We start from the raw sequence: 11,131 nt of genomic DNA, 5'->3' as shown, positions 1-11,131 counted from the left end.
GTGTACAGCTTGGAACTACTATGGACCGTTCAAAATCATTTTACCAAATTTTAACGTGATCCGAAACAGATAATGGTGCTTACGGTTTTGCAGTGACTTCCTTTGGGTTGACAGTGTGGGGATGTGACATCAAGCCATGCGTGAATAAAACGGGAAATGGTCCCTCTAAAACCCCTCAGTTTGTCAAAACCCTCGATGGTACCTGCCCACCTTTATTGCGAATTTTAATAATGTACCTGCAGAGACAGAATACAAGATGAAGGCCTAGGTGCTTGCTGACCGGCAACCTCTTCAATACCCTCCGATTGGGATGGCCTACTATCAGGCGCGAGAGCAGGATTGTAGAGACGAAAGAGCAGCTGTGTAGCCTGCCAACAGGTCTTAGTACTCTCGTATGCGTTCTGTCTGTGTAGGTACATTTTTAAGGTTCTCAACAAAGGCGGTGGGTGGCAGCGAGTGTGTCAGATGGACCCTTTGTTGTTTTATTCACACATGTCAATGCATGCCGCATGTGATCACGGCACAGGGGGACACAAAATAAGAGCGCTGGAAAAGCTGCTTTGTAACACCTTCTAGTTCCGTCGAATAGTTTTGAACAGCCCTAATGGTTCGAACCTGCACACCAGACAAAAACTGAAGTCTTTCTGTCATCCGAAAGGATGTGATTGCGTTCGACGGGGATACAGCACCACAATAGCCATACAGAAGGGTTGAAACGTCCGAGGTATCCAGCAGCAGGTTGTAAAGAACGTTTTCCTTTTGCTCATCATACTGGGAAGTGTCGTTTCCGATCATGAAGTGCGTTGGAATCAACGGTCCAGGGAAAGGGCTGGTTTCACTGACGCCCTTTATGCCACCCCTTGAGGGCTTCGCGAGCAGGCTCTGAGCGGCAGTGTGTTTGGAATGCTTTCCTCTGCGACGCGTAAGAAAAAGATGTGATTTTACCGCTAGACATCGCAATTCTGACCTTCATAGTAGAGGCGTCAAACGAAGGGGCGAAATGTTAGGTGTCATCTGCGGTTTTAGGACTGTCAACAGCAAATTGGTAACATCTGCGGCCATTTATAGCTGTCGTACGTAAAGGAATCGCTTTGTTATTTTGTTTGGCATTATTGTATTCATAAAACGTTCAACTTTTATACAGATCTACTCTGATCTCCTTAAAATGCCTGTAAAATTTAGGAGGTACTATATGGTGACGCACTGCATACACAGCTGTGCAATTTGGAAAAGGGGCCTCCTGTTGGTCAATGTACTTTTCTCATAATGACTATAGGTCCATTTTCAGCAACTGACATTGATTGCTTTTTAACGATGTTATTGACTCCTGTTGGATTCAAACCACTTTTAAATTCATACGAGTGTGTGCAAAACGAAATATCGTAGTACAGTATACAAAAAACCCATAATAGATATTTTGACGATATCGAACGTTTTTACTTGTACTGAAAATTTTGCTTTCCGACAAGAGGTCCCTTTTTGCTTTTTGTCTCACATTTATTTTTGTTGAGCTATTTCTCGAGATATTTGCACAAGCACCCGATTTTCCTATTATATGTTTTTACAGGGTCAAATAATTCCTTCTGTAGATTTTCTTGCACACCACATGACGAACAATTCTCCAGCTAGCCTCCGACAAATTTTATTTCCGATGCATCAGTCCATCTGTCAGGCAGCACACCCTTAAATGATTTAATGAAAACTGTTGGATGGACACCCTTCACTCTAGGCACAAATGTACTAAATGGTTTATGCTTGATAATGCTATCCTCCACTACATATTTGTGGAACATTGCTTGGATATTAAAAGCATTGCTTTGCTCTATCAGCCTTGTAATGTTACCAATACTGGTAAAACTTTATATTTACTGGGTGTTGAGTGTCCATCATCAGTTTCATCATCATTGGCTCGCAAGTCGCCGATGTGGCGTCACCTAAAAACGACTTTCAATACGGCGGCCGAACTCCACCGAATGGGGCTTCCCGGCCACCAATGCCATACGATCATTTCCAATTTTATAATTAATTTCTCAACTGATTCAAAGCAGTAACCAAATTAGCTATCATCTCACTATCCAGCCATGCTTCTCGACCTTGTCACTGATCTATCTCACTTTTTGTCCCTATCAACTCTTGTTTTATGGACTCAGGTCCTTGTGACATATCGTTGAGAATTATTTTTAAATTATTTTGTATTGTGTTGTTCATCGAATGTACTTTCTCATTGAGCTCACTGACACATATATTCTCCTCCGTATTAATCGTATTGAATTTATTATTCTTAGTTTATTAGTTACAGCTTCATCAACTGCTAACTCATTATCTCTTTTATACTCATTGTATCAACATATTTCTGTGATTCTCTGCTTTCCTTTCCAAGTCATAAAATTGCTTACATTGCTTTTCATTACAAACACTAAATTTTTCGTCGAACGTTTTTACCAACTGCCTGTCTTGTTCTATGGATTATTTTCCCCTTCAGCGACCAAAATTTACCCTTTTCTGAGACCCATCTAAGAAGTTTTCTACAACAATAAAAGATGCGAGATTTGCTTAACACAAATAAAAAGTGCTAAAAACCGTATTTTTATTAAGAACCCACCTATTTACTTAGAGGTAAATTTATAGTTCAGATAGGCTGTTGCAATTCCTTGAAATATACATAACGCCCTCTTGTTGTAAGGCATCTACAAAACAAAAGACCACTATCTTATGTCATCAGACAGAAAAGAAAACGGCATTAATAATACAGCTCCTGAAAGATGTGTTCTTGCCATAAAATATCACTATGAAACAATATAATTACTACACGAAAAAAACAACTAGTGCTAGTGATGGAGGAGTGTGATCAGGACAAAATAAGACAAATTTGTGCTTGTACAATGACATATTGCAGATTTTCTTAATAGTCAAACCTCTGAAATTTTTACGTTACAGACAAAATCAGATTTTGGCAATGAAAATGTCAGAAGATCTGCATCATATTCGTGGATAACTCATCATTGAGGAAACAAGCGTTTGTGTGCAGAGACGCTTGTATTTATGATAGTACGTGGTGCTTACTCTAGCGCCTCTTGTAGACAATTCTTTAAACAGACGGGCATACTGAAAACAGCCTCAAGATACACTTACTCCCATATGAAGTCTTTTCATAACGATGAATTCAGTCACAAATATAATACTATAAGAAGAAATAACTTACATTATCCATCACTCAGTCGTATGGTGGCACAGAAATAAGTGATGTATTCAACCATAAAAATTCTTTAACTATTTAATTTCAAACATAAGCTGAAATCATATCTGCTTGACAACTCCTTCCATTTCACAGAAGAATTTCTGATTTGTGACAGTATGGTGTGTGTGTGGGTGTGTGTTAGTGAGACAGAGAGAGAGAGAGAGAGAGAGAGAGAGAGAGAGAGAGAGGGTATTTGGATATGCATGTGTCTGTATGTTTAAGAGAAAGAAAAACTGACTCTAGTCAAATATACGTCACTGTACATAAACAGAATAAATTAGCTTTCGACGGTCATTTAAATGGCCAGCATGTTGCCATATTTTTCTCTCAGAAACTGTATGACAATTGTATTACAGACTCATCTCATATTGTAGGGAGAGATAGCATTCATAATCCATGGAATATGCGAATAATTGAACTAAACTATACACGTAAACATTATCGCCTAGCTTCGATTGAAAATTGAAGAGGAAAGGGAATATATAACTAAGAACCTTCCGCCATTCGCCGTATTGTGGCCTGCTGAATATATATAGGGTGAACATTCACAAAACCAACAAACTGCAGGGACAGATTCCTGACTGGAAATGGAGGAAAAAAGGCCCAATGGGCACGTGGTCGGCCGCGGTGGTCTCGCGGTTCTAGGCGCGCAGTCCAGAACCGTGCGACTGCTACGGTCGCAGATTCGAATCCTGCCTCGGGTATGGATGTGTGTGATGTCCTTAGGTTAGTTAGGTTTAAGTAGTTCTAAGTTCTAGGGGACTAATGACCACAGCAGTCGAGTCCCATAGTGGTCAGAGCCATTTGAACCATTTTTGACATGTGGTCGGAAATGAATCGTTGCCACGATAGATGGCCCTGACAAATGACAGTTCCTGTGAGCACGTGCCGTGTTGTGTTCCTTGTGTGCTGCAAGCTAACTATGTGGTTGACGCAGAGTACTGTAAGCAGCTGAGTAGTCCGGTATTCATGTACGGGAGCAAGCCGAGACAGTGTTTGTGTACAGTCAAGTGGATGGAAACGGTCGAGAGGCAGCACGGCTATACCAAAGCAAGTACCTTCACAGAGGCCAACCGCATCACACCACATTTCAAGCTCTTTTTTTTTTGGGAGTTTGTGTGACCATGGGTCCTTTCGGACAGTCGAATGTGCAGGGAAGTGGCTGGCCGTGTTTGCACCATATTTGGAAGACCAGGATCTACCTGATATTGAGACGAATCCTAGCACAAGCTTCAGGCAAGTGGCTCGCCAACGTGGATGTATACGAAAGTACGATTGTGTGTATCCAGCGTGACAACCGCTTCTATCCCTATCACATTCGTGGAGACCACTTTGTACATCTGTTGTTACGTGGATGCGATGCACCTCTGTAGTGTGTTCTGGGACAATTTGCTGTCGTTGCACGCATATCGTCCATTTCTGGAGACATGTTCATAGGACATCGTTTCTTCCGTTTCTAGTCAGAAATCCGTCTCTGAATATTAAACCGCTGTCCCGTAACAATGGACCAGTTTCAGGTTGCCTTTGTAACGGCGTTCAGTGGCAACAAAAATTTGGTTTTCCGTATTTCGCGTAATTATTTCCCGAATTCAAAAATGTAATATGCTGTCATAATCCAGTCATTAAAATGCAAGTAATCTTATGTTAAAAGTTTAACACAATAAGATAATATTACAGTTATAAACTGTGTCCTGTGGCAGGGTTCCAGACTGTGTGCACTTACCAGTGCTATTTTCTTCCGGTATTTGAGAATGAGAGCACTTAGTGACTTCCAATAACTTAATATATAACTTTAAACCTTTGCGAAACTCACTGAGCCTCCTCCCCCCTGCCCCCACAGCACTATACAGGATGGAGATATTTGGCCCGGTTACGATCAGTGGACCACTCTGAATAATGAAAGGAAAATATTTTATCGTTTATCACATTTTCGCTGTTCATTCAAACTTCAGCATCAGGCACCATATCTTAATTTATTACCGTCTATACTATTAACTGCATTCGCAACACAGTTTGCAGCCAGTATCCATATACTCGTATACCACTGAATGAACCTGAAAAGTTGTTCACTGAAAAACAAATAGTTCAGGAGATATGACGTCTTATAAATTCTGATGCGTGAAAAATTATCTTTTACTTAAAATGCAGCACAAATTACCCACTTGATATTCATCCTTTGTTTCATAATGTTAGCAGCTAGCAACTGTGAGGAAACTTGAAGAATAATTTAAAACCTTCCCTAAACTTTTTCTCGTTTACATGATTAAAGTCAAATACCTAACACAATAGCTGATTTGCAAAGTAATCAGACATTTAAAGCTGCTTTGTATGTGGGAGTTCGATTCCTTAAAGAGTCTGGGATTTACTGGCGGGTATACAGATACGGATCTCGCAGTGGCGGTAGATGGATGACTCCCCGGCGCCGTGGACATGAGAAGCGTGGGAGGGGCCATAATACCGCGCGCAGAAGAATTATCGAGTCCTCGTGAATGACCGACGGCGAGATTATGACGTCAGAGCACTGTTGCTGGCAGGACGTCGAGCTGACGAGGGAACAATGGTGGGCGGCGGCGAGTGACGCTGCGTTCTTTACGGTGTGATATCATCGCAGAGGGAATCAATTGATATTCAATTTCGCCGTAGACACTCTTGCCCTCTCTTCGTTTTTTGAGACTCGCTTTGTTGCTTAGATGGAGCGGGATGACGCACGGTAATAAGATTAAAGAAGGGGACAAGAGTTACGTAGAGAGGCGGACACAATCTTCCCTTATAAGAAAAAAAAATGCTTGTTAAAGACAGCTCTAAGGAAGGTTATCACATAAAAAGAGTATTTACTTCTATTTCATTGTCACAGCTGAAATATGAAACAAAAATTCCTCTTTCTTCTAGTTCTTTCACAGTATTGTACCTGTATTACAAATATGGTTGGCGTACGTGATTTTCTCGTCAGAAGCAAAAATCAGAAGGGTTCTGTTATAATATTTCGCTTGTTTTGGCGCCTCCACAGTGGGTAATGTCGAAATAGATATATTACAAAATACTCGTATTTCGTGCTCTCTGGACGTGCATCTGTCTGCCTCTTTCCGAAGACGAGCACGACAGCAGAGAGGTTAGTTCGAGAATGTGATTTTCACTCTGCAGCGGAGTGTGCACTGATATGGAACTTTCCTGGAGATTAAAAAATGTGCGCCGGACCGACACTCAAACTCGGGACCTTTGCCTTTCGCGGGCAAGTGCTCTACCATCTGAGCTACCCAACCGCGACTCACGCCCCGTCCTCACAGCTTTACTTCTGCCAGTACCTCGTCTCCTACCTTCCAAACTTTACAGTAGCTCTCCTGCGGTAGAGCACTTGCCCGCGAAAGGCAAAGGTCCCGAGTTCGAGTCTCGGTCCGGAACACAGTTTTCATCTGCCAGGAAAGTTTCAAGTTAGTTCTATTTCGTCTATGTCACTGACAAGTCATAATAACGATTTGTTCCGTAATTACATATACGTGAAGCCATTTCCATTTAGCGATCGATTTGAATGGCTATAATAGCATACATTAAAAAGTAATATATATACTCAGTGCTGTGTTGTTAAAAGACCCGAACAAAAATATTGAAGATAAAAGACATATCATATTTATTGCGTTTTCTGTGTAATTGATCAAAAGGATATTTTCTACATCTAAATCTCCGTGATTACTCCGCTAATCACAATGACATTCCTGGCAGAGGGATCAATGAACCGCCTTGAAGATGTCTCTCTATCGTTTTATTCTCGAACGGCACTCGGGAAAAACTAGCACTTAAATTTTTCTGATCGATCAAAGATTCCTCTTATTTTGTCTAAGGATCATTTCTCCCTATGTAGGTGGGTGCCAACAGAATGTTTTCGCAATCGGAGGAGAAAACTGGTGTTTGAAATTTCACGAGGAGGTCCTGTCGCAACAAAAACGCCTTTGTTTTAATGATTGCCACTCCAATTCACTTATCATGTTTGTGGCACTATCTCCACTATTTCGCGATAATACAAAACGAGCTGCCCTTCTTTGAACTTTTTCGATGTCATCCGTCAGTCCCACCTGTTGCAGATCCCACACTGCACAGCAGTACCCTAGGAAGGCGTGGTGTAAGTAGCCTTTAGTAGAACTGTTGCACCTTCTAAGTGTTCTACCAATGAATCGCAGCCTTTGCTTTGCTCTACCCACAACATTATCTGTGTGATCGTTGTAATTGTAATCCCTGTGGTTGAATTTACAGCCTTCAGATTAGTGTGACTTATCGCGCAATCGAAATTTAGGGGATTTCTTTTAATATACATGTGAATAACACATTTTTCTTATTCAGGGTCAATTGACACTTTTCGCACCATACAGATATCTTATCTGAATCAACATGCAATTCGTTTTGGCCATCTGATGACTTCATGAGACGGTAAACGAGAACATCATCTGCAAACAATCTAAGGGGGCTACTCAGATTGTCCCCTATGTAATTAATATAAATCAGGAACAATACTGGGCCTACAACACTTCCTTGGGTAACGCCGGATATTATTTCTGTTTTACTCGATGACTTTCCGTCTATTACTACGAACTGTGACTTTTCTAACAGGAAATCACGAATCCAGTCACACAACTGAGGCGATACTCCATAGGCATGCAGTTTGGTTATAAGACACATGTGACGAATGGTGTCGAAAGCCTTCTGGAAATCTAAAAATAAAGAATCAATTTGACATCCCCTGCCGATAGCACTCATTACTTCATGAGTATAAAGAGCTATTTGTGTTTGACATGAACGATATTTTCTGAATCCGTGCTGCCTATGTGTCAATAAATAGTTTCCTTCGAGGTTATGCTCTGTAGCAAAAAACTACGATATTACCAGGACTGGTGAATGACAATGTTACATACACTCCTGGAAATGGAAAAAGGAACACATTGACACCGGTGTGTCAGACCCACCATACTTGCTCCGGACACTGCGAGAGGGCTGTTCAAGCAATGATTACACGCACGGCACAGCGGACACACCAGGAACCGCGGTGTTGGCCGTCGAATGGCGCTAGCTGCGAAGCATTTGTGCACCGCCGCCGTCAGTGTCAGCCAGTTTGCCGTGGCATACGGAGCTCCATCGCAGTCTTTAACACTGGTAGCATGCCACGACAGCGTGGACGTGAACCGTATGTGCAGTTGACGGACTTTGAGCGAGGGCGTATAGTGGGCATGCGGGAGGCCGGGTGGACGTACCGCCGAATTGCTCAACAGGTGGGGCGTGAGGTCTCCACAGTACATCGATGTTGTCGCCAGTGGTCGGCGGAAGGTGCACGTGCCCGTCGACCTGGGACCGGACCGCAGCGACGCACGGATGCACGCCAAGACCGTAGGACCCTACGCAGTGCCGTAGGGGACCGCACCGCCACTTCCCAGCAAATTAGGGACACTGTTGCTCCTGGGGTATCGGCGAGGACCATTCGCAACCGTCTCCATGAAGCTGGGCTGCGGTCCCGCACACCGTTAGGCCGTCTTCCGCTCACGCCCCAACATCGTGCAGCCCGCCTCCAGTGGTGTCGCGACAGGCGTGAATGGAGGGACGAATGGAGACGTGTCGTCTTCAGCGATGAGAGTCGCTTCTACCTTGGTGCCAATGATGGTCGTATGCGTGTTTGGCGCCGTGCAGGTGAGCGCCACAATCAGGACTGCATACGACCGAGGCACACAGGGCCAACACCCGCCATCATGGTATGGGGAGCGATCTCCTACACTGGCCGTACACCTCTGGTGATCGTCGAGGGGACACTGAATAGTGCACGGTACATCCAAACCGTCATCGAACCCATCGTTCTACCATTCCTAGACCGGCAAGGGAACTTGCTGTTCCAACAGGACAATGCACGTCCGCATGTATCCCGTGCCACCCAACTTGCTCTAGAAGGTGTAAGTCAACTACCCTGGCCAGCAAGATCTCCGGATCTGTCCCCCATTGAGTATGTTTGGGACTGGATGAAGCGTCGTCTCACGCGGTCTGCACGTCCAACACGAAAGCTGGTTCAACTGAGGCGCCAGGTGGAAATGGCATGACAAGCCGTTCCACAGGACTACATCCAGCATCTCTACGATCGTCTCCATGGGAGAATAGCAGCCTGCATTGCTGCGAAACGTGGGTACACACTGTACTAGTGCCGACATTGTGCATGCTCTGTTGCCTGTGTCTATGTGCCTGTGGTTCTGTCAGTGTGATCATGTGATGTATCTGACCCCAGGAATGTGTCAATAAAGTTTCCCCTTCCTGGGACAATGAATTTACGGTGCTCTTTTTTCCATTTCCAGGAGTGTATGTTACTTAAATCGGACAGGAATATTAAATAGGCGACGACTACGACGGGTCTCGTTTTAACAGAGAAGAAATTAACTTACAAAATAGAAAAAAGTTATTCTACGGTTTTCAACATTACATGTATGAAGTTTTGTCAAATAACAAATTTTGTCTGGTGGCATGTACTGTATAAAGTAATGGGGGTGAGCAAGGTACTTTATACAAGACCACAAGTAGCGAGCTACCACTATTGAAATAGCGCTACCGTCGGAGTGTGCTATTATAATTATCATTTTATTTGGAACTATTTCGGTCAATGGCTTGTACAGTCAAGTACAAAACTTAGAAATGTGAGTCAAAATCGAATTGTGCTTATCCAGACGACACGAATGTGATATCTTTAAATTTGTTTTCATTAATGAAAAGACATTGAATATTACGTTAAAAAAGCTCATTTCTATAAACTAACACACTAAGGAACCAGTCAGATGAGAAGTATAAGACATATTTTTGAACATTTATAGATGCATTTACAGGTTTGGTCGTTAAAAGAACTCAGAACTAACCAAAGTGAGCAGTACTCAACAATATTGTGTTCCTCATATAGAGGTTTCTAGAGAACAATAGTGGGCAGCAGCGAGGGATGCTGTGGTTTGTTATACAGGGGGTGTAACAAGAGGAAGTGCAGATATTTCTATTGGTGACAGGACGGTGTCCTGAACAACAATACATCAGTATTTACGTCATTTGCAGACTAATAATCAGAGCAATTGCAAGTTGTATGTCTTTAGGTTGGTTAGTACCTCCAAGCACTTGTGGCAAGAGCAAGCCATTAAATATTTATTTTCCCCTGGGCAGCAGTCAGATGTCGAAGCGTGGAGGCGTGAACGCAAAACAGTTAGTCTATACTGACAGGCTTAGTAGTCCACTTAGTCATGCAGCTACAACTGTCAATAAAACATCAGGTCGTAAAGCTAAAAAAAAAAAAAAAAAAAACACTGATGTGTGTGCATATCAAGGTAAAACAAAAAAAATTTCTTCACTTAAACCCATTACATCACATTCTTCACACACTACAATAAAAAATGAAAGATGTCATCTCCAAGTTTACAGTAATTGCAATATGAACAGCGCATTAAGTTTCGTTACATGGTATGCATAGTTACAAACCATGGAGTATGCAGCAAGTGTTATGGAAATTCCAGTAGAAAGTTTCCTTTGCATTAACTGAGAACTGTCGATTATAATCAGTTCGGAAGAATTATTGCAGTAGGTGCCAATTGTTCACATTCTTGGCACAAGGGTCAGTGCGTTGATTTTCTGCCCAGCAGGGAAACAGTCATTTTTCGTCTATAGCGATAAGACGGCTGGAATAGACCGTTTTTACGTGGACACAAAAAAATGTAGAATAATACGTCGCATCACAAACCTAAGTGTGTCCCCAAAGCTGTCAGCAACCACATTATAGATTTTTTGTAGATTTTTGTAACGTGTCCTTAGCTAAAGAGCGTTGTTTTATGAGCTGTGAGACCGGAATATACAACTACAGAATGGATTGCTTGCATGACCTTATGCAGGACTGATTAGGTG

The sequence above is a fragment of the Schistocerca gregaria genome, chromosome 3, assembly GCF_023897955.1.
Source record: "Schistocerca gregaria isolate iqSchGreg1 chromosome 3, iqSchGreg1.2, whole genome shotgun sequence".
In the NCBI taxonomy this organism is placed as follows: domain Eukaryota; kingdom Metazoa; phylum Arthropoda; class Insecta; order Orthoptera; family Acrididae; genus Schistocerca; species Schistocerca gregaria.
The sequence above is the reverse complement of the archived record's forward strand: the minus strand, read 5'-3'. Positions refer to the sequence as shown.